Raw genomic sequence first — 18,894 nt, forward strand, 5'->3', positions numbered from 1 at the left:
CCACCACCTCCTGTGGCAGTGAATTCCACATGTTAATCACCCTTTGGGTGAAGAAGTACCTCCTTTTATCCATTCTAACCCGACTGCTCAGCAATTTCGTCGAATGCCCACGAGTTCTTGTATTGTGAGAAAGGGAGAAAAGTACTTCTTTCTCTACCTTCTCCATCCCATGCATAATCTTGTAAACTTCTGTCTTGTCACCCCGCAGTCGACGTTTCTCCAAGCTAAAGAGCCCCAAGCGTTTTAACCTTTCTTCATAGGGAAAGTGTTCCAAACCTGTAATCATTCTAGTTGCCCTTTGCTGGACTCTTTCCAATGCTCTAATATCCTTTTTGAGGTGCGGTGACCAGAATTGCACACAGTATTCCAAATGAGACCTCACCATCGATTTATACAGGGGCATTATGATATTGGCTGATTTGTTATCAATTCCCTTCTTAATAATTCCCAGCATGCCATTGGCCTTTTTTATTGCAATCGCACACTGTCTTGACATTTTCAGTGAGTTATCTACCACGACCCCAAGTTCTCTCTCTTCGTCAGTCTCTGCCAGTTCACAGGATCAGCCTTGCTGCCAGGTGGTCATCTGGCCTCTGTTTGAAAGCCTCCAAGGAAGGAGAGCCCACCACCTCCCAAGGAGGAAGCCTGTTCCACTGACGGTCAGGAAGCCCTTTCTAATGTTTGTCATAGTGCTGTTTTTTTTGGAGTGTGAATGAATTTCTCTCACGCAGTGGGTTTGCCAACCTTCAGGTGGAGCCCGGAGACTTCCCCAGAATTAAAACTTATTTCCAGACTTCAGAGATCAGTTTCCCCGGAGAAATTGGCTGCTTTGGAGGGTAACTCTGTGCTATGATACCCTACTCCTTCCCCTAGCCAAATGCTGCCCTTCCCGGAGTCTAGATAGCCATCTAACAGCAATGCGGATCCTGTGAATTTAGGGGGAGGTGTTTGTGAAGTTCCTGCATTGTGCAGGGGGCTGGGCTAGATGACCCCGGGGGCCCTTCCAACTCTATGATTCTATCATCTGGTAGTGATATAGGCATGTTGGTGATGTTGGGGCGGAGCAGGGAGTTCTATTTTTTTGGGGGGGGAAAAAACACTATGGTAGAAGCTAATTCTACCATAGAAGTTTTGCCCATAAACTGGAGTGTCGCCCCCGACATGCCTATGTCCCGGGGTCATTTTGTAGAAAAATAGGTGGTGGAGCTCATCCAGGGATTGTTATGCAGCTGCACCTACTATTCAATGGACAAGGAGGTGGAACTCTCAGAAGGAGGAGGTGGAACTCTCAGAAAGGTTGAGGAGCTGCGCGCCTGTGAGCTCCCCCTGAATCCGAGGCCTGCCTACGTCACTTCCTGTAAGCACATTGCATTTATTTCTGGTGGCCACTCTGATTCTAGGGTCTGCGGTTCCAAGCAGCCTTGTGCGGCTACAGAAAATATCTTGGGGTCATGGTAGATAACTCACTGAAAATGTCAAGACAGTGTGCGTTTGCAATAAAAAAGGCCAACGCCATGCTGGGAATTATTAGGAAGGGAATTGAAAACAAATCAGCCAGTATCATAATGCCCCTGTATAAATCGATGGTGAGGTCTCATTTGGAATACTGTGTGCAGTTCTGGTCGCCGCACCTCAAAAAGGATATTAGAGCTTTGGAGAAAGTCCAGAAAAGGGCAACTAGAATGATTAAAGGGCTGGAGCACTTTCCCTATGAAGAAAGGTTGAAACGCTTGGGACTCTTTAGCTTGGAGAAACGTCGACTGCGGGGTGACATGATAGAGGTTTACAAGATAATGCATGGGATGGAGAAAGTAGAGAAAGAAGTACTTTTCTCCCTTTCTCACAATACAAGAACTCGTGGGCATTCGATGAAATTGCTGAGCGGACAGGTTAAAACGGATAAAAGGAAGTACTTCTTCACCCAAAGGGTGATTAACATGTGGAATTCACTGCCCCAGGAGGTGGTGGCAGCCACAAGCATAGCCACCTTCAAGAGGGGTTTAGATAAAAATATGGAGCAGAGGTCCATCAGTGGCTATTAGCCACAGTGTGTGTGTATGTATAAAATTTTTTGCCACTGTGTGACACAGAGTGTTGGACTGGATGGGCCACTGACCTGATCCAACATGGCTTCTCTTATGTTCTTATGTGATACAGAGTGTTGGACTGGAGGGGCCATTGGCCTGATCCAACATGGCTTCTCTTATGTTCTTATGTCATACAGAGTGTTGGACTGGATGGGCCACTGGCCTGATCCAACAGGGCTTCTCTTATGTTCTTATGTGACGCAGAGTGTTGGACTGGATGGGCCACTGGCCTGATCCAACATGGCTTCTCTTATGTTCTTATGTGACACAGAGTGTTGGACTGGATGGGCCATTGGCCTGATCTGACAGGGCTTCTCTTATGTTCTTATGTGACACAGAGTGTTGGACTGGAGGGGCCATTGGCCTGATCCAACATGGCTTCTCTTATGTTCTTATGTGACACAGAGTGTTGGACTGGATGGGCCATTGGCCTGATCCAACATGGCTTCTCTTATGTTCTTATGTGACACAGAGTGTTGGACTGGAGGGGCCATTGGCCTGATCCAACATGGCTTCTCTTATGTTCTTATGTGACACAGAGTGTTGGACTGGATGGGCCATTGGCCTGATCCAACGTGGCTTCTCTTATGTTCTTATGTGACACAGAGTGTGGGACTGGATGGGCCACTGGCCTGATCCAACATGGCTTCTCTTATGTTCTTATGTGACACAGAGTGTGGGACTGGATGGGCCACTGGCCTGATCCAACATGGCTTCTCTTATGTTCTTATGTGACACAGAGTGTGGGACTGGATGGGCCACTGGCCTGATCCAACATGGCTTCTCTTATGTTCTTATGTGACACAGAGTGTTGGACTGGATGGGCCACTGGCCTGATCCAACATGGCTTCTCTTATGTTCTTATGTGACACAGAGTGTGGGACTGGATGGGCCATTGGCCTGATCCAACAGGGCTTCTCTTATGTTCTTATGTGACACAGAGTGTTGGACTGGAGGGGCCACTGGCCTGATCCAACATGGCTTCTCTTATGTTCTTATGTGACACAGAGTGTGGGACTGGATGGGCCATTGGCCTGATCCAACAGGGCTTCTCTTATGTTCTTATGTGACACAGAGTGTTGGACTGGAGGGGCCACTGGCCTGATCCAACATGGCTTCTCTTATGTTCTTATGTGACACAGAGTGTGGGACTGGATGGGCCATTGGCCTGATCCAACAGGGCTTCTCTTATGTTCTTATGTGACACAGAGTGTTGGACTGGAGGGGCCACTGGCCTGATCCAACATGGCTTCTCTTATGTTCTTATGTGACACAGAGTGTGGGACTGGATGGGCCATTGGCCTGATCCAACAGGGCTTCTCTTATATTCTTATGTGACACAGAGTGTTGGACTGGAGGGTCCATTGGCCTGATCCAACATGGCTTCTCTTATGTTCTTAAAATATCAGACCAAAAACACAAAAATAAATTTGCTCTCTGATGAAGGGGCTTTGGACCCTTGAAAGTTCATAACCTGAAAATCTTCCGTGGTCTCCGAGATGCTGCAGGCCTTGAAACTGGTTGTCGAAAAGTAGAGTCTCTCAATTAGCCGTTGAGGCGGAGACGACCAGGGACGCTGCTTCAGAATACGCTCTTAATTTCTGCATCGAACCCATCGCCGAAGCCCCAGCTCTGGAAAGTTCAGCTTGCTCGAAGAGAGCTAATTGCTACCACTGGGTAATACATATTTTAAAAATATTTTAAGGTTAATTTCGAGCCTTGAATGGCTGTTGTGCGAAAGCATGCATCGTTGCACATTCTGCTTATGATTTTTCTCCGCCGTAATTACCCCTTCTATTGACAGTTTGCCGGATATTAATGGTAATTAGGCCATTTAATGAAATTACAGTTTTCTTAATGCAATTACTGTAATCTGAGCAATATTAAAAAGAGGTATTCGACTGCCTTAATTGTTATTAATTTTTTTTAACTTTTTTTTCCCCTCTGGCTTCTGGAAATGCACTAAGGGCAGGCAGTGTGCTGGGGTGGGGGGCAGGCAAACTTTGGGGGTCCTGATGAAATTTACTCATATGAAACCAGCAGGTCTGATGCTCTTGAGAGCCAGTTTGGTGTAGTGGTTAAGTGCGTGGACTCTTATCTGGGAGAACTGGGGTTGATTCCCCACTCCTCCACCTGCAGCTGCTGGAATGGCCTTGGGTCAGCCAGAGCTCTCTTATCTGGGAGAACTGGGGTTGATTCCCCACTCCTCCACTTGCAGCTGCTGGAATGGCCTTGGGTCAGCCAGAGCTCCCTTATCTGGGAGAACCAGGTTTGATTCCCCACTCCTCCACTTGCAGCTGCTGGAATGGCCTTGGGTCAGCCATAGCTCCCTTATCTGGGAGAACCAGGTTTGATTCCCCACTCCTCCACTTGCAGCTGCTGGAATGGCCTTGGGTCAGCCAGAGCTCCCTTATCTGGGAGAACCAGGTTTGATTCCCCACTCCTCCACTTGCAGCTGCTGGAATGGCCTTGGGTCAGCCATAGCTCTCATAGGAGTTGTCCTTTAGAGGGCCACTTCTGGGAGAGCTCTCTCAGCCCCACCTACCTCACAGGGTGTCTGTTGTGGGGGAGGAAGGTAAAAGAGATTGTGAGTCATTCTGAGACTCAGATTCAGAGCATAGGGTGGAATATAAATCCAATACCACCATCACCATCACCACCACCACCACCACCACCACCAGAAACAACTTCTTCTTTTCTTCTTCTTCTTCCCTCCTTACATGATTGCCTCTCCTGTTACCCCTCAGTGCTCCCTTTGGTCATAATGTAGGGGCCTCGTATATGTGCTTGGCCTCAAGATGGTTTGGTTAGCTGTCACCAGGGAAAGGTCCTTCTCAGTTGTGGCCCCTGCTCTGTGGAATACACTCTAGATTGATGCCATGCCCTGCCATACTTGTTTAGTTTCTGCAAGGAATGCAAAGCTGAATTGTTTAGGTTTTCCTTTGGAAGGCAACCATCTTTTTGAGCTGTTTTAATAGCGGTATGGTGAGAGCAACTTGTTTTAGTGCTGACGTTTTATATTTGTTACTTGCTTGTATGCTTTTACCTTTCTGGTTTTAAATGTTGTAAGTTCAGGTGAAGGGGTAACTGAAAAAAATTAATAAATCAAATAGGAGAAGAGACCCCTTTCTTAAAATGGAGGGGGGGGATCAAAAAATCATTTAAAAAAAAAAAACCTGTCAAGATACATCTCACAATACAAGAACTCGTGGGCACTCCATGAAATTGCTGAGCAGCCGGGTTAGAAAGGATAAAAAGAAGTACTTCTTCACCCAAAGGGTGATTAACCTGTGGAATTCACTGCCACGGGAGGTGGTGGCAGCTGCAAGCATAGCCAGCTTTGAGAGGGGATTGGATCAACATCTGGAGCAGAAATCCATCAGTGGCTATTAGCCACAGCCTGTTGGAACTCTGTGTCTGGGGCAAGTGATGTTCTGTATTCTTGGTGCTTGGGAGGGGCAACAGTGGAAGGGCTTCTAGTGTCCTGGCCTCACTGATGGACTTCCTGTTGGCACCTAGATTTTTTGGCCACCGTGTGACACAGAGTGTTGGACTGGATGGGCCACTGACCTGATCCAACAGGGCTTCTCTTATGTACTTATGTGACACAGAGTGTTGGACTGGATGGGCCATTGGCCTGATCCAACAGGGCTTCTCTTATGTACTTATGTGACACAGAGTGTTGGACTGGATGGGCCATTGGCCTGATCCAACATGGCTTCTCTTATGTTCTTATGCGTATCATTTTGAATCACTCTTTGTGGTCTCGAATAATCATCCCTCATCCCCACCCTCTTGGCCGTGTCTAATAACGGGTTGCAAGCATTTTTCTTCTTTCGGGAAGGAAGGAAGAACTTTTCAACTCCCCCGCCCCGACAGATAACGAGAAACAATTCAAATGACTTGCGTCGTTGTGACCCATGGCAGAGAATTTGTGCGCTTCCCGCTAATTTGCTCTTGCACTGTTGTGTGTGTGTGTGTGTGGTTGCGCGCCTCGTTTCCAAAGCTGCCGAGCTTTATCATTTCCTTTCAAAGCTGTCATTTTTTATGAGTCTCCCCGGCCGCTCTCTTTTTGGGCTCTTGTCAGATGGCTTGTCTCCTCCATTGTACGCCTGGGGCTTGGCAGAGGCACCCGTCCTCTTTTACTGCCGAACGAGGTGGGCGTGCTGGCGGCCGTAACCTGTAATTAATACCCACCACAGGTGACAGTTACAAGAGAGCTGCGGTAATAATTTTAGCTGCCTGATCTGATGTTTGCTGGAGAGAGAGAGGGGAGGAAAGAAAGACCCTCGCGGTGGTCCAGTTACCCGCCGCTAAGACTCTGAATTGTTTTGCTTTGACTTCACCTGAATCTAATTGTGTCTTTTTCCCCCTTTTCTTTTCTTGTGGAAAAAAATGGAGATGGTTACTGTGGTTTCATAACTTTATGTAATGCATTAAAAAATGCTTGTCGTTGTGACGGGCATAGCGGGGAGGCTGGTGCATCATCCGGGGTTTTGACGAGTGCAGTATTTTTGTTTCTGGTCTTTTTGTTCCCCAGGTGGGGGCAGGAGATCCCCCGGTTTGGAGGCCTCCCCCTGCTTCAGGATCGTCAGAAAGCGGGGGGGGGGGGGGGAGGGAAGGGAAATGTCTTCTGGGAACTCTGTTATTCCCTATGGAGATTTATTCCCATAGAAAATCATGGAGAATTGATCCACGGGTATCTGGGGTTCTGGGGGGGGGGGCTGTTTTTTGGGTGGTAGAGGCACCAAACTTTTTAGTATAGCATCTAGTGCCTCTCCCCAAAATACCCCCCCTAGTTTCAAAAAGATTGAACCAGGGAGTCCAATTCTATGAGCCCCAAAAGAAGGTGCCCCTATCCTTCATTATTTCCTATGGAAGGAAGGAATTGAAAAGGTGTGACGTCCCTTTCAATGTGATGGCCAGAACTCCCTTTGGAGTTCAATTATGCTTGTCACAGCCTTGATCTTGGCTCCACCCCTCATGTCTCCTGGCCCCACCCCCAAATTCTCCTGGCTCCACCCCCAAAGTCCCCAGATATTTCTTGAATTGGACTTGGCAACCCTATCAAGAAGCCTGGGGGGGATGTTTATGTCCCCCCCCCCCAAGGAGTCCTGTGGTGCAGAGTGGTAAGCTGCAGTACTGCAGTCCAAGCTCTGCTCACAACCAATGTTCCCTCTAAGTCAGGGGTGGGGGACCCTTTTTTTCTGCCAAGGGCCGTTTGGATATTTAGAACATCCTCTGGGGGCCATACAAAATGATCAACTAAAAAACAGTGCTCCACCGAGGGAGAACGATTCAGGCCAGCAAAATTAATGCAATTTTTTTTCCCCCCCTATTTGAAGTCACGTGGGGAAAGCCTAATTCGGCACACACACACACACACACACACACACACCGGCCTGCCACCGTAGGCAAATGCCTAGGTCCGGGCATATTAGACCACATCCCCTAATATTGGCATATCCACCTGGGATGATCATGTGCAAATTGAACTGGTGATAGCTGCTCCCACCCCTGCCACCCCTCCCTCCCTCCCTTCAGCTGCCCCCAGCAGACCTTTAAAGGCACCCACATTCCCCAGCAGCAGTCCTTCACAATGCCCCCGAGGGGGGGCGGGGGCTTGGCCCAGCAATTCCCAAGGGCCGGACCAAGTGATCTTGAGGGCCCTAAACGGCCCTCAGGCCTGACGTTCACCACCCCCGCTCTAAGTCTTGTGAGCAAAAATTCTACTTTGTGAGCTTACAGGCATTAAAGTTGTGAGCTACTGCATACATTGGTTGCGCTTTGGGGCCATTTTTTTTTCCTGAGCGAAGGCAAAAATGTATGAGCTGGAGCCTAGAAATCTGTGAGCTAGCTCACGCTCACTCAGCTTAGAGGGAGCAGTGCTCAGTTCACAACTCAGGAAGCTGGGTTCAGGTCGCCGGCTCAAGGTTGACTCAGCCTTCCATCCTTCCGAGGTCAGCAAAATGAAGTACCCAGCTTGCTGGGGGGGAAAGCGTAGATGACTGGGGAAGGCAATGGCAAACCACCCCGTAAAAAGTCTGTCGTGGAAATGTTGTGAAAGCAACGTCACCTCAGAGTCGGAACGACTGGTGCTTGCGCAGGGGACCTTTCCTTTCCTGTGTATGTCTGCGGTGGGGACATCTTGGGGTCGCAAAATGTGCTCCCCGGCTCTTTGCGACCGCCTCCGCCTCCTGAGGCAGTTCCCTCTCTTGCTTCCTGGTCACAGTTCAACGTGACCAAGAACCTCAGAGGGGAGTGCAGGGAAATAGATGGATCGATGTTGTGGCTGGCTGTATTTCCAGAGGGCCTGCAGTAAATCAAAGTGGAGATAAGGACCCCCCCCCCCTCTGATGCTTCTAATGTAAAGATTAAACACAGAAGGGAAGGCGAGTGGAAAGGAGGAAGAGGCCTCGGAGGCAGCGATGCAGAGGAGAGCGTGGCCTTTTGTGGCGGCGGTTTTCTTTTAAGAATCTCGTTTGCAGGACCGGACTTACATGTTTTTGGAGGGGGGCCAAAATTAAAAAATGACACTCCCTTTTGGGCCATTCTAGCTTATGATCCCATAGAATACAATGGACTCCATACCCAATTTGGCACCCCCCCCCCCTCTGTCAGCGCCTGGGACAAACACCCCCCTCTGCCCCCCCTCCCCTAGATCTGGCCCTGCTCATTTGGGTCAAGCTGATCTGAGGAGTATTGCAGTAGGGCAGCATTTAGCATGTGGGGGATTTTCATTCTATGAGAGAGAGAGAGAGAGAAAGACCATAAGAGAATCTCCTCTCTACATGTATACACACAGAACTGTATGCCTGCTCTTGGATTCTCTAATCTCATTTCTGAGTCTCTTGGAGCTCCTCATCTCCTGTTATGTATGTGGACTCAAGTGAAGACTTTGGGTGTTCCTGCCTGGCTCATTGGAGCCGTACGGACTGAGCTTGGGGACTCGGGAACAATGAGCTGCAGGCTCCAAATCTCTGCCGCCCTGGACCAATCACAAGCCCCTGCCGGTTTGAATGACCAATAACGCGCTTGTGCGGGAACCCAGGGATGTATATAAGCTTGGCCTCATTGGCCTAGTTCTCAGTCTTGTAGTGCAGCCACCTACTATGTTGTACCAATAAAGAGCTTGTTATCACTTATGACTTTGACTCATCAATGCATAAGAAGAAGACTGCAGATTTATACCCAGCCCTTCTCTCTGAATCAGAGACTCAGAGCGGCTTACAATCGCCTATATCTTCTCCCCCCACAACAGACACCATGTGAGGTGGGTGGGGCTGAGAGGGCTCTCCCAGAAGCTGCCCTTCCAAGGACATAGTCTCAGAGCGGCCTACAATCTCTTTTACCTTCCTTCCCCACAACAGACACCCTGTGAGGTGGTTGGGGCTGGAGAGGGCTCTCACAGCTGCTGCTCTTTCAAGGACAGAGGCTCAGAGCGGCCTACAATCTCCTTTCCCTTCCTCTCCCACAACAGACACCCTGTGAGGTGGGTGGGGCTGGAGAGGCTCTCCCAGCAGCTGCCCTTCCAAGGACAGAGGCTCAGAGCGGCCTACAATCTCCTTTCCCTTCCTCCCCCACAACAGACACCCTGTGAGGTGGGTGGGGCTGGAGAGGGCTCTCCCAGAAGCCGCCCTTTCAAGGACAACCTCTGCCAGAGCTCTGGCTGACCCAAGGCCATTCCGACAGGTGCAAGTGGAGGAGCGGGCAATCCAACCCAGTTCTCCCAGATAAGAGTCTGCGCACTTCACCACTACACCAAACCGGCTCTTAGAGTCAACACAGTCTCATAGAACCCACTATACAAGATCTCCCTTTTGGAAACATGCTGTGGAAGCTGAAAGCTTGCCTATTCCTGCGCTATTCTAATTGAGGGGGGTATGTGTGTGTTATGGACCTACAAGCCATATCCAACAGATAGCAGTCCTATGAACCAGTAACCTCACCAAAGCCCTGTCGTTAACAGCCTTTCTCTGGTCTTGCAAACTGAAAGCCCTGTCGTCTTCGATGGAGTCAACCCAGTCTCACGTCGAGTCTTCCTCTTTTCCTGCCACCTTCAACTTCTCCTAGCAGTGTTGTCTTTTCCAGTGAGGCTCTTCATCTCGTGATGGGATTGAGAGGCCAGAGCTCTCTCTCCCTTTTTCACTTGAACTCGTGAAGGTGTCCTCGTCTTTAACCTTCAGCTTCTTCCCTTTGGGAATGCTGCTGATGGTGGTGATGACAGCAGCTTAACTCACGGGGCCATTGTGAGAATCGCTAGAATAGCACACGTGAAGGCAGGGGTCATTTTGTAGGGGGGAAAAGGGTGCCGGAGCTCATTAGCACAACTCATTTGCATGTGCCACACACCTCTTGACATCGCCTGAAGGTGTCCTAAATCATATCATCTCAGCATCTACCTTAAATCAGAATTGTCCTCATCAAACCTTACTCCCATCCTATTTTTAAAATTCCTTTCTCCTATGTGGCCACAGTGGCATGAGACATATGAAGCTGCCTTCTACTGAATCAGACCCTCGGTCCATCAAAGTCAGTATTGTCTACTCAGACTGGCAGCAGCTCTCCAGGGTCTCAAGCTGAGGTTTTTCAACCCTATTTGCCTGGACCCTTTTTTGGAGATGCCAGGGATTGAACCTGGGACCTTCTGCTTCCTAAGCAGATGCTCTACCACTGAGCCACTGTCCCTCCCCAAAGATTTCCATCTGTCTGCCTTTATGAGGAAGATTTCCATCTGTCTGCCTTTATGTGTTTTGGTTATTTTCCCATTTTTGGTGGGGGAAAATATGAGAAAGTTTGTCAAATCTTAGAGTTCAGCAAAATTCTCACGGGGTGGGGGGGTGTTGAACAATGGAGCCGAGAAGCAAGTTTGGGTTTTTGGGAGGGGGGTAGGGTTAAGAAAGAAAGAACACAATACAATTTAGAGCAGGGGTGGTCGAACTCATTTGTTATGAGGGCCAGATCAGACATAAATGAGGCCTTGAGGGGCCGGGGCATGTCAGGTTGGACCGAGCCATTTGTGTACCTATTTAAGATTAGGTAGCAGAGATATAAATTTTATAAAGAACACAGACAAACTCATAATATATATATTTTTGTAAAACTTAAAACATGTTTAAAACGTTATCACTCATTGTTCTTAAAGGTGCTTTCTTTGTATTCCTCCCAGGGGATCCACGGAACTGGGCAAAGGAAAACTCTGGTTCTTTTCTTCCTTCCCCAGGGACTTGGGGCCGGGGGAGCCTCAGTCAATAGAAGGAAGAGAGGCTTGGCTCAGTAGCTCTGCTGTGCGATTGAGAGAGCCTGGCAAAGCATGCTATTCCTCCCCCCCCTTCCTCCCCAAGGGAGGAGCCTCAGGCAATGGAGAAAATAGAGGTTTTGCTCTGTAGCTCATGTGCAGTTGAGGCAAGCCTAGCAAAGCAAGCTGTGATGCAGAAGGAAGCAAGAGAGGGAGAAGGAGGCAGATGACAGCCTCGGGGTGCTTGATAGGAACCCTCCAGGGACCTGATTGGCCCCCGAAGTGTATGTTTGACATCCCTGATTTAGAGATTCCGGAGCTCCATTTCTGTGAACTCCTGCCCAAAACGAGCCCTTCACGAAGGGCTTTTAATGCTATTAAATGCCATGATGTTTATCGCTCCTGTCCTTTCACTTGCTAGCACTCTCCTTTAAAAAAATAATTTGTGTTATTGTCTGATTGAGAGCTGCTGAATTTTCTCCCCCCCCCCCCCCTGCACCCGCCCCTATCTTCTGGTGAAGAACATGACAAACTTGCAAAACTTATGCAGCGGCTCGATTTTTTTTTTTAAGTGGGGGGAAAATTCCTGTAGGTGGCGATATATAATCACAAATGGGGAGAGACTCTCAGCGTTTAATATTCTCTCTTCCGGCGAGCTTGCTTTTCCCTTCCTCTCCCATTCAAGTTATTTTGTTGTTTATTGTTGTCTTCCTCCCTTATCTGTTGCTTCAGTCCCAATCTGCAGTGCAACTTGTGCAAAATCTTGATAAGTGGAAGGATTCTTGGACAGTCAACGTTGGACTGAGGCAGTTTCAGCGGTATTGGACGCTCCTCAAGCTGAAGTTTTGTAATATGAGGTTGTAGAAAAGAATTAAGAGTCCGGTAGCAACTTAAAGACTAACCAAAATTGTGGTAGGGTATGATTCTTCAGATACGGCTGTTATATTGTGTTTTTCAGGGTTCTCAAGTGACCCACAAAGGAACTGGCTGACTGTGGAGGTGCGAGGCTTGTACATATTTTTTTCTTACAAGAGAGCCCCGGGGGAAAGAGGGGCTCATAACAGGAACATCCATCTTTTTTTTTTTTTTTAATGTTATATCTTAAATGAAAAGGCAGGTTTTCTGCTGGATGTCATCTTAGCCTTTTTGCCGGCACTGCCTTGACAAATGCCGGGAGCAGTTTAGGGAGGATGTGATGCAATTTCCGGGAGACTCTCTAGGAATTCCTCAACTATGTTAAAGACAGTAGAGACACTGGGAAACTCCTGGAGCATCAGTTTGGAGACCATATTCTGGCCATATTTTTCTTCCATACCTAGAGTTTCTTGAGACTGGAGGATTGGGGCTGAAGTCAAGGTTTTACTCACTGCAGGTGAGAGAATGACAACCCTACCCCAAACCACTGGCCCTTCTTTTCTCTCTTTTCTCAATTTGCCTAGGTTCCAGAATTTACTTCTCCACATATATGGCCTGAATTTACTTCACCCTATATAGCCTGGGACCTGCCTACCTGAAGGACCGTCTCTCCCCACATGTTCCCCAGAGAGTGCTGAGATCGGGAACCCAAAATCTTCTCGCTATCCCTGGGCCAAAAGAAGCCCACTTAAAATCCACTAGAGACAGGGCCTTCTCTGTTATGGCCCCTACATGGTGGAATCAGCTGCCGGAGGAGGTGAGGGCCCTGCGGGACCTTGTTCAGTTCCGCAGGGCCTGTAAGACGACCCTCTTCCGGCTAGCTTATACCTAGCTGAGACGAGAAACTCAATGTAGCTTTGCCAGACTCCTGTTCGCATAGCTTTGGAATGTTTAATGGTTTTAATGTTTTATCTGCTCTAAATGTTTTAATTGTTTATATATTCAAATAATTGTTTAATTTCATGTCTGACTAATTGTTGGGAGCCGCCCTGAGCCACTTGTGGGAAGGGCGGGATACAAATCTTAAATAAATAAAAAATAAATAAAATATGGCCTTCCTCAGAATAGCAAAATGCCAGCTTAGTGAAGTTTCCCCGTATCCCTCAAAAATATGTGTTTGTAAAACGCATCACCAGCATGCATTTAACAGAGAACTTACTGCTTACAGATAGAGAAAATGAAAGTATTTTAGTCGACCCCTAAATATCGAATCCTGTTTTTTGTGTGTGTCTCTCTCTCTCATTCAACAACTCTTGGCTGTTTTCTTTTAGTCAGGGATGAAAGTCACATCACTGTCATATCAATACCGTCTCCAGGGGTGGAATTCTAGCAGGAGCTCCTTTGCATATTAGGCCACCCCCACCCCCCCCGATGTAGCCAATCCTCCAAGAGCTTACAAGGCTCTTTTTTGTAAGCTCTTGGAGGATTGGCTACATCAGGGGGTGTGGCGTAATATGCAAAGGAGCTCCTGCTAGAATTCCACCCCCGGCTGTCTCTTTCTAGGGGCTCCAAGCAGAAAATGGGAGGTACCATTTCAGCCTCTTTCTTACTGGTACTCCTGGCTCTTTGGTGCATGCACTACGGAAAGTTTGCAGCAATATCACTCCTTTCCCTGCTTCCAATTTAGTAAAAGCGTTCCAGAGGCTGATGGGAAGAGAAGGCACACCTGGTGGTTGTTTGTTGAATGATAGCTACCAGAGCCACGTCTCCATTATCCCGTGGGGACAGGAACGAAGAGACTGAAAGAATCGGGTTGCTTTGAAAAGCCTTAGGGAAGCATTTACTGTGCGTCTGGAGTCTGATCTATTGGCCAGGAGGCCGGCAAGTATTAATGTACTCTGTAAAGATTAGAGTCTTCCTTTAATTGCTCAGACGCTTCCTTAAAGGATTTAGGCAGTCAAGGAAAAAAATGGTCTTCTGTGTCAATTTTTTGTTTTGTCTTTGGACAGTCACTCTAGCTTTGGTCCCAGATGTTCTGTGTACTGTGTCCCCTTGATTTTTCTTTATACGTGTATTGAGTAATTCTTGTGCTACTGTTAATGTGTGGATAGATGAATGTGTGATTCATTCGCCGCATTTTCCCAGGTACCGCTCCTCAGTTTCATTTGTAAAGTGAATGCTTGTTGGCGGGGCTTTTTTTGTAGCAGGAACTCCTTTGTATATTAGGCCACACACCTCTGATGTAGCCAATCATAGAGTTGAAGGGACCTCCTGAGTCATCTAGTCCAACCCCCTGCACAATGCAGGAAACTCACAAAGACCTCCCCTAAATTCACAGGATCCTCATTGCTGTCAGATGGCCATCTAGCCTCTATTTAAAAACCTCCAAGGAAGGAGAGCCCACCACTCCCGAGGAAGCCTGTTCCACTGAGGAACTGCTCTAACGGCCAGGACGTTCTTCCTATGTTGAGCCAGAAACTCTTTTGATTTAATTTCAACCCATTGGTTCTGGTCTGACCTTCTGGGGCCACATAAAACGATTCCACCTCATCCTCTATTTGACAGCCCTTCAAGGACTTGAAGATGGTGATCATATCACCTCTCAGCCGCCTCCTTTCCAGGCTAAACATCCCCAGCTCCTTCAACCTTTCTTCACAGGACTTGGTCTCCAGACCCCTCACCATCTTCATTGTCCTTCTCTGGACCCGTTCCAACTTGTCTCTGTGAATCCCCCTCCACCCATTTTCTCCGGGGGATGGCTCATAAGTAAAATCAGGGGTGCATCCAAAAGAGTGAACTGCTATTCCCCTTGAATTCCCCCAGCCAGGCCACCAAAGAGCCCTTGAAAAATGAGTAGTTGTCAGATTATTTTTTTTTTTTTTGGTAGCAGGAATTCCTTTGCAATTAGGCCACACACTCCTGATGCAGCCGGTCCTCCTGGAGCTTTTATTGTTGTTCAGTCGCACAGTCAAGTCTGACTCTTTGTGACCCCCTGGACAAAGTCACGCCAGGCCCTCCTGTCTTCAACCATCCTCCGGAGTCTGCTCAAATTCGTTGTATCAGCAACGCTGTCCAGCCATCTCCTCTTTTGCCGTCCCCTTCTTCTTTTGCCTTCTGTCTTTCCCAGCATCAGGGTCTTCTCCAGGGAGGGCTCCCTTCTCATTGGGTGGCCAAAAGTATTTGAGCTTCAGCTTCTGACCTTCCAGGGAACAGTCAGGGATGATTTCCCTTTGGAAATTCTGGAGCTTCCAGGGCTCTTATTACAGGGCCTACTTTGTGCGCCCCAACAATCTGTTACCACAATCTCTGAATTCCCAATTTGCATTTTTTTAAAACCCACAGAACTTTTCTTTGGGATGTGTGTGTGTGTGCGCCTTCAAGTCACAGCTAACATGATAACCCTGACTTACTCTTTTTTTTAAAAAATAAATAAATGAAATCTGGGAATTCAGAGATCATGACAGTAGACTGAGCATTTATTTATTTACTTTCTCCTCTCGGCTTGACTTCGCGAACGAAGATTTAAGAAAGGTGCAGTAGTCCACGTCTGCTGCAGGCTCGCTGGTGGCTGACAAGACCAATGCGGGACAGGCAGATCCGGCCACAGCGGCTGCAGGGAAAAGTCTGATTTGGGGTTGGTGCTGTAGCAGTGTGATTCTTCCTCAGTCTCCTTTTGTCCTCGAGACCGGCTATGCGTGCGTTCTCAAAGGAAGAGACAGCCTGGTGGATGGTGTGCCTCCATGCTTTGCGATCTGAGGCTAGGTCAGACCACTGGTGATGGTTAATGCAACAGGTACCAAGGATTTCTTCAAGGAGTCCTTGTACCTCTTCTTTGGTGCCCCTCTATTTCGATGGCCGGTGGAAAGTTCGCCATACAGGGGAATCTTGGGAAGGCGGTGGTTTTCCATCCTGGAGATATGCCCTGCCCAGCGCAGCTGCGTCTTCAACAACAATGCCTCGATGCTCGTAACCTCCACCCGCTTGAGGACTTCAGTGTTGGTCACAAAGTCACTCCAGTGGATGTTGAGGATGTTGAGGTGTATAACTCACCTTTCTGGTTGAGACTCAGGACAGATTAAAAAGGTAAAGGCAATCCCCTATGCAAGCACCAGTCTTCTGACTCTGGGGTGACATCGCATCACATTTTCATGGCAGACTTTTTACGGGGTGGTTTGCCATTGCCTTCTCCAGTCATCTCCACTTCTTCCCCCCCCCCCCCCACAGCAAGCTGGGGACTCCTTTTACTGACCTCGGAAGGATGGACGGCTGAGTCAACCTTGAGCTGGCTACCTGAACTCAGCTTCCACCAGGGATCGAACTCAGGTCACGAGCCAAGCTTGGACCGCAATACTGCAACTGACTGCTCTGCGCCGCGGGGCTCTTCTCAGGACAGATTACAGAATGTATATTTTAAAACAAATTGATCACAAACAAAGACCTCCAATGATTGAACAATGCAGTAGGGCCAGAATGTCGGGATTCGAATGAGGCATGGCATGCCCATAACGCAGAAAGCAGATCATGGAGATAGAAAGGAGGGCGGTAAATGGGAGGCGATGCATATTTAAAAATAGCAATAGACTAAAAAAACCTATTTCTTATAAAGTGACCTCCTGCGCTGTTCTATTGTACTATAGTCAGGGGTGGAATCCTAGCAGGAGCTCCTTTGCATATTACGCCACACACACCCTGATGTAGCCAGTCCTCCAAGAGCTTACAAGGCTACATTAGGGGTGTGTGGCCTAATATGCAAAGGAGCTCTTGGTAGAATTCCGCCCCTGACTATAGTTCTATTTTTTTACAGTAGAAATTATTGTTTGTTTGTTTGTTTTAAAAAAGAAGTCCTCAAAAGAAGAGGAGGAAGGGTAAGTTCTTATACCCTGCTTTTCTCTACCTTAAATAAGAGCCCCGTGGCGCAGGGTGTTAAAGCTGCAGTACTGCAGTCCTAAGCTCTGCTCACGACCTGAGTTCGATCCCCGGCGGATGCTGGGTTTTCAGGTAGCCTGCTCGAGGTTGACTCAGCCTTCCATCCTTCCCAGGTTGGTAAAATGAGGACCCAGCTTGCAGGGGAGGAAGCGTAGATGACTGGGGAAGGCAACGGCAAACCACCCCGTAAAAAAAAACTCTGCCGTGAAACCGTTGTGAAAGCAACGTCACCCCAGAGTCGGAAACTACTGGCGCTTGCCCAGGGGACCTTTCCTTTCCTTTCTCTACGTTAAGGAGTCTCAAAGCAACTTACAATCATGTTTCCTTTCTGGCTACATAACGGGGCGGGGAGGGAATGGTGGTTACAGTTTCCAGAAAAGCCGATTGCTTGGTACTGCGTTTATTGAGAAGGATTATAGTGAGCCATTCTGCCACAAACCTTTCAATGAACAGTTGAACCCAGGGCTTTTTTTGTAGCAGGAGTCCCTTTGCATATTAGGCCACACACCCATGATGTAGCCAATCCTCCAAGAGCTTACAGTAGGCCCTGTAAGGAATTCTAGCAGGACCTCCTTTGCATATTAGGCCACGCCCCCTGATGTAGCCAGTCCTCCTGGAGCTTACAGTAGGCCCTGTACGAAGAGCCCTGTAAGGAATTCTAGCAGGACCTCCTTTGCCTATTAGGCCACACACCCCTGATGGAGCCAATCCTCCTGGAACTTACAGTAGGCCCTGCAAGAAGAGCCCTGTAAGGAATTCTAGCAGGACCTCCTTTGCATATTAGGCCACACACCCCTGATGTAGCCAGTCCTCCTGGAGCTTACAGTAGGCCCTGTACGAAGAGCCCTGTAAGGAATTCTAGCAGGACCTCCTTTGCATATTAGGCCACACACCCCTGATGTAGCCAGTCCTCCTGGAGCTTACAGTAGGCCCTGTACGAAGAGCCCTGTAAGGAATTCTAGCAGGACCTCCTTTGCATATTAGGCCACACACCCATGATGTAGCCAATCCTCCAAGAGCTTACAGTAGGCCCTGTAAGGAATTCTAGCAGGACCTCCTTTGCATATTAGGCCACGCCCCCTGATGTAGCCAGTCCTCCTGGAGCTTACAGTAGGCCCTGTACGAAGAGCCCTGTAAGGAATTCTAGCAGGACCTCCTTTGCCTATTAGGCCACACACCCCTGATGCAGCCAAGCCTCCTGGAGCTTACAGTAGGCCCTGTACGAAGAGCCCTGTAAGGAATTCTAGCAGGACCTCTTTTGCATATTAGGCCACGCCCCCTGATGTAGCCAGTCCTCCTGGAGCTTACAGTAGGCCCTGTACGAAGAGCCCTGTAAGGAATTCTAGCAGGACCTCCTTTGCCTATTAGGCCACACACCCCTGATGCAGCCAAGCCTCCTGGAGCTTACAGTAGGCCCTGTACGAAGAGCCCTGTAAGGAATTCTAGCAGGACCTCCTTTGCATATTAGGCCACGCCCCCTGATGTAGCCAGTCCTCCTGGAGCTTACAGTAGGCCCTGTACGAAGAGCCCTGTAAGGAATTCTAGCAGGACCTCCTTTGCATATTAGGCCACGCCCCCTGATGTAGCCAGTCCTCCTGGAGCTTACAGTAGGCCCTGTACGAAGAGCCCTGTAAGGAATTCTAGCAGGACCTCCTTTGCATATTAGGCCACGCCCCCTGATGTAGCCAGTCCTCCTGGAGCTTACAGTAGGCCCTGTACGAAGAGCCCTGTAAGGAATTCTAGCAGGACCTTCTTTGCATATTAGGCCACACACCCATGATGTAGCCA

At 48.5% G+C, this 18,894-nt stretch overlaps 1 protein-coding gene and 1 non-coding gene across 2 annotated transcripts in view; one reads left to right on the forward strand and one right to left on the reverse strand.

Annotated features, from left to right (window-relative positions):
- MCTP2 (multiple C2 and transmembrane domain containing 2) overlaps window positions 1–18,894 on the forward strand; it is a 192,602-nt gene that overhangs the window by 139,527 nt on the left and 34,181 nt on the right. The gene's annotated exons all lie outside the window — the stretch shown is intronic.
- On the reverse strand, window positions 10,704–10,774 carry TRNAP-AGG (transfer RNA proline (anticodon AGG)). Its single transcript has one exon. It is a non-coding gene; the product is annotated as a tRNA-Pro (tRNA).

Source organism: Heteronotia binoei, chromosome 19 (genome assembly GCF_032191835.1).
Source record: "Heteronotia binoei isolate CCM8104 ecotype False Entrance Well chromosome 19, APGP_CSIRO_Hbin_v1, whole genome shotgun sequence".
Classification (NCBI taxonomy): Eukaryota; Metazoa; Chordata; class Lepidosauria; order Squamata; family Gekkonidae; genus Heteronotia; species Heteronotia binoei.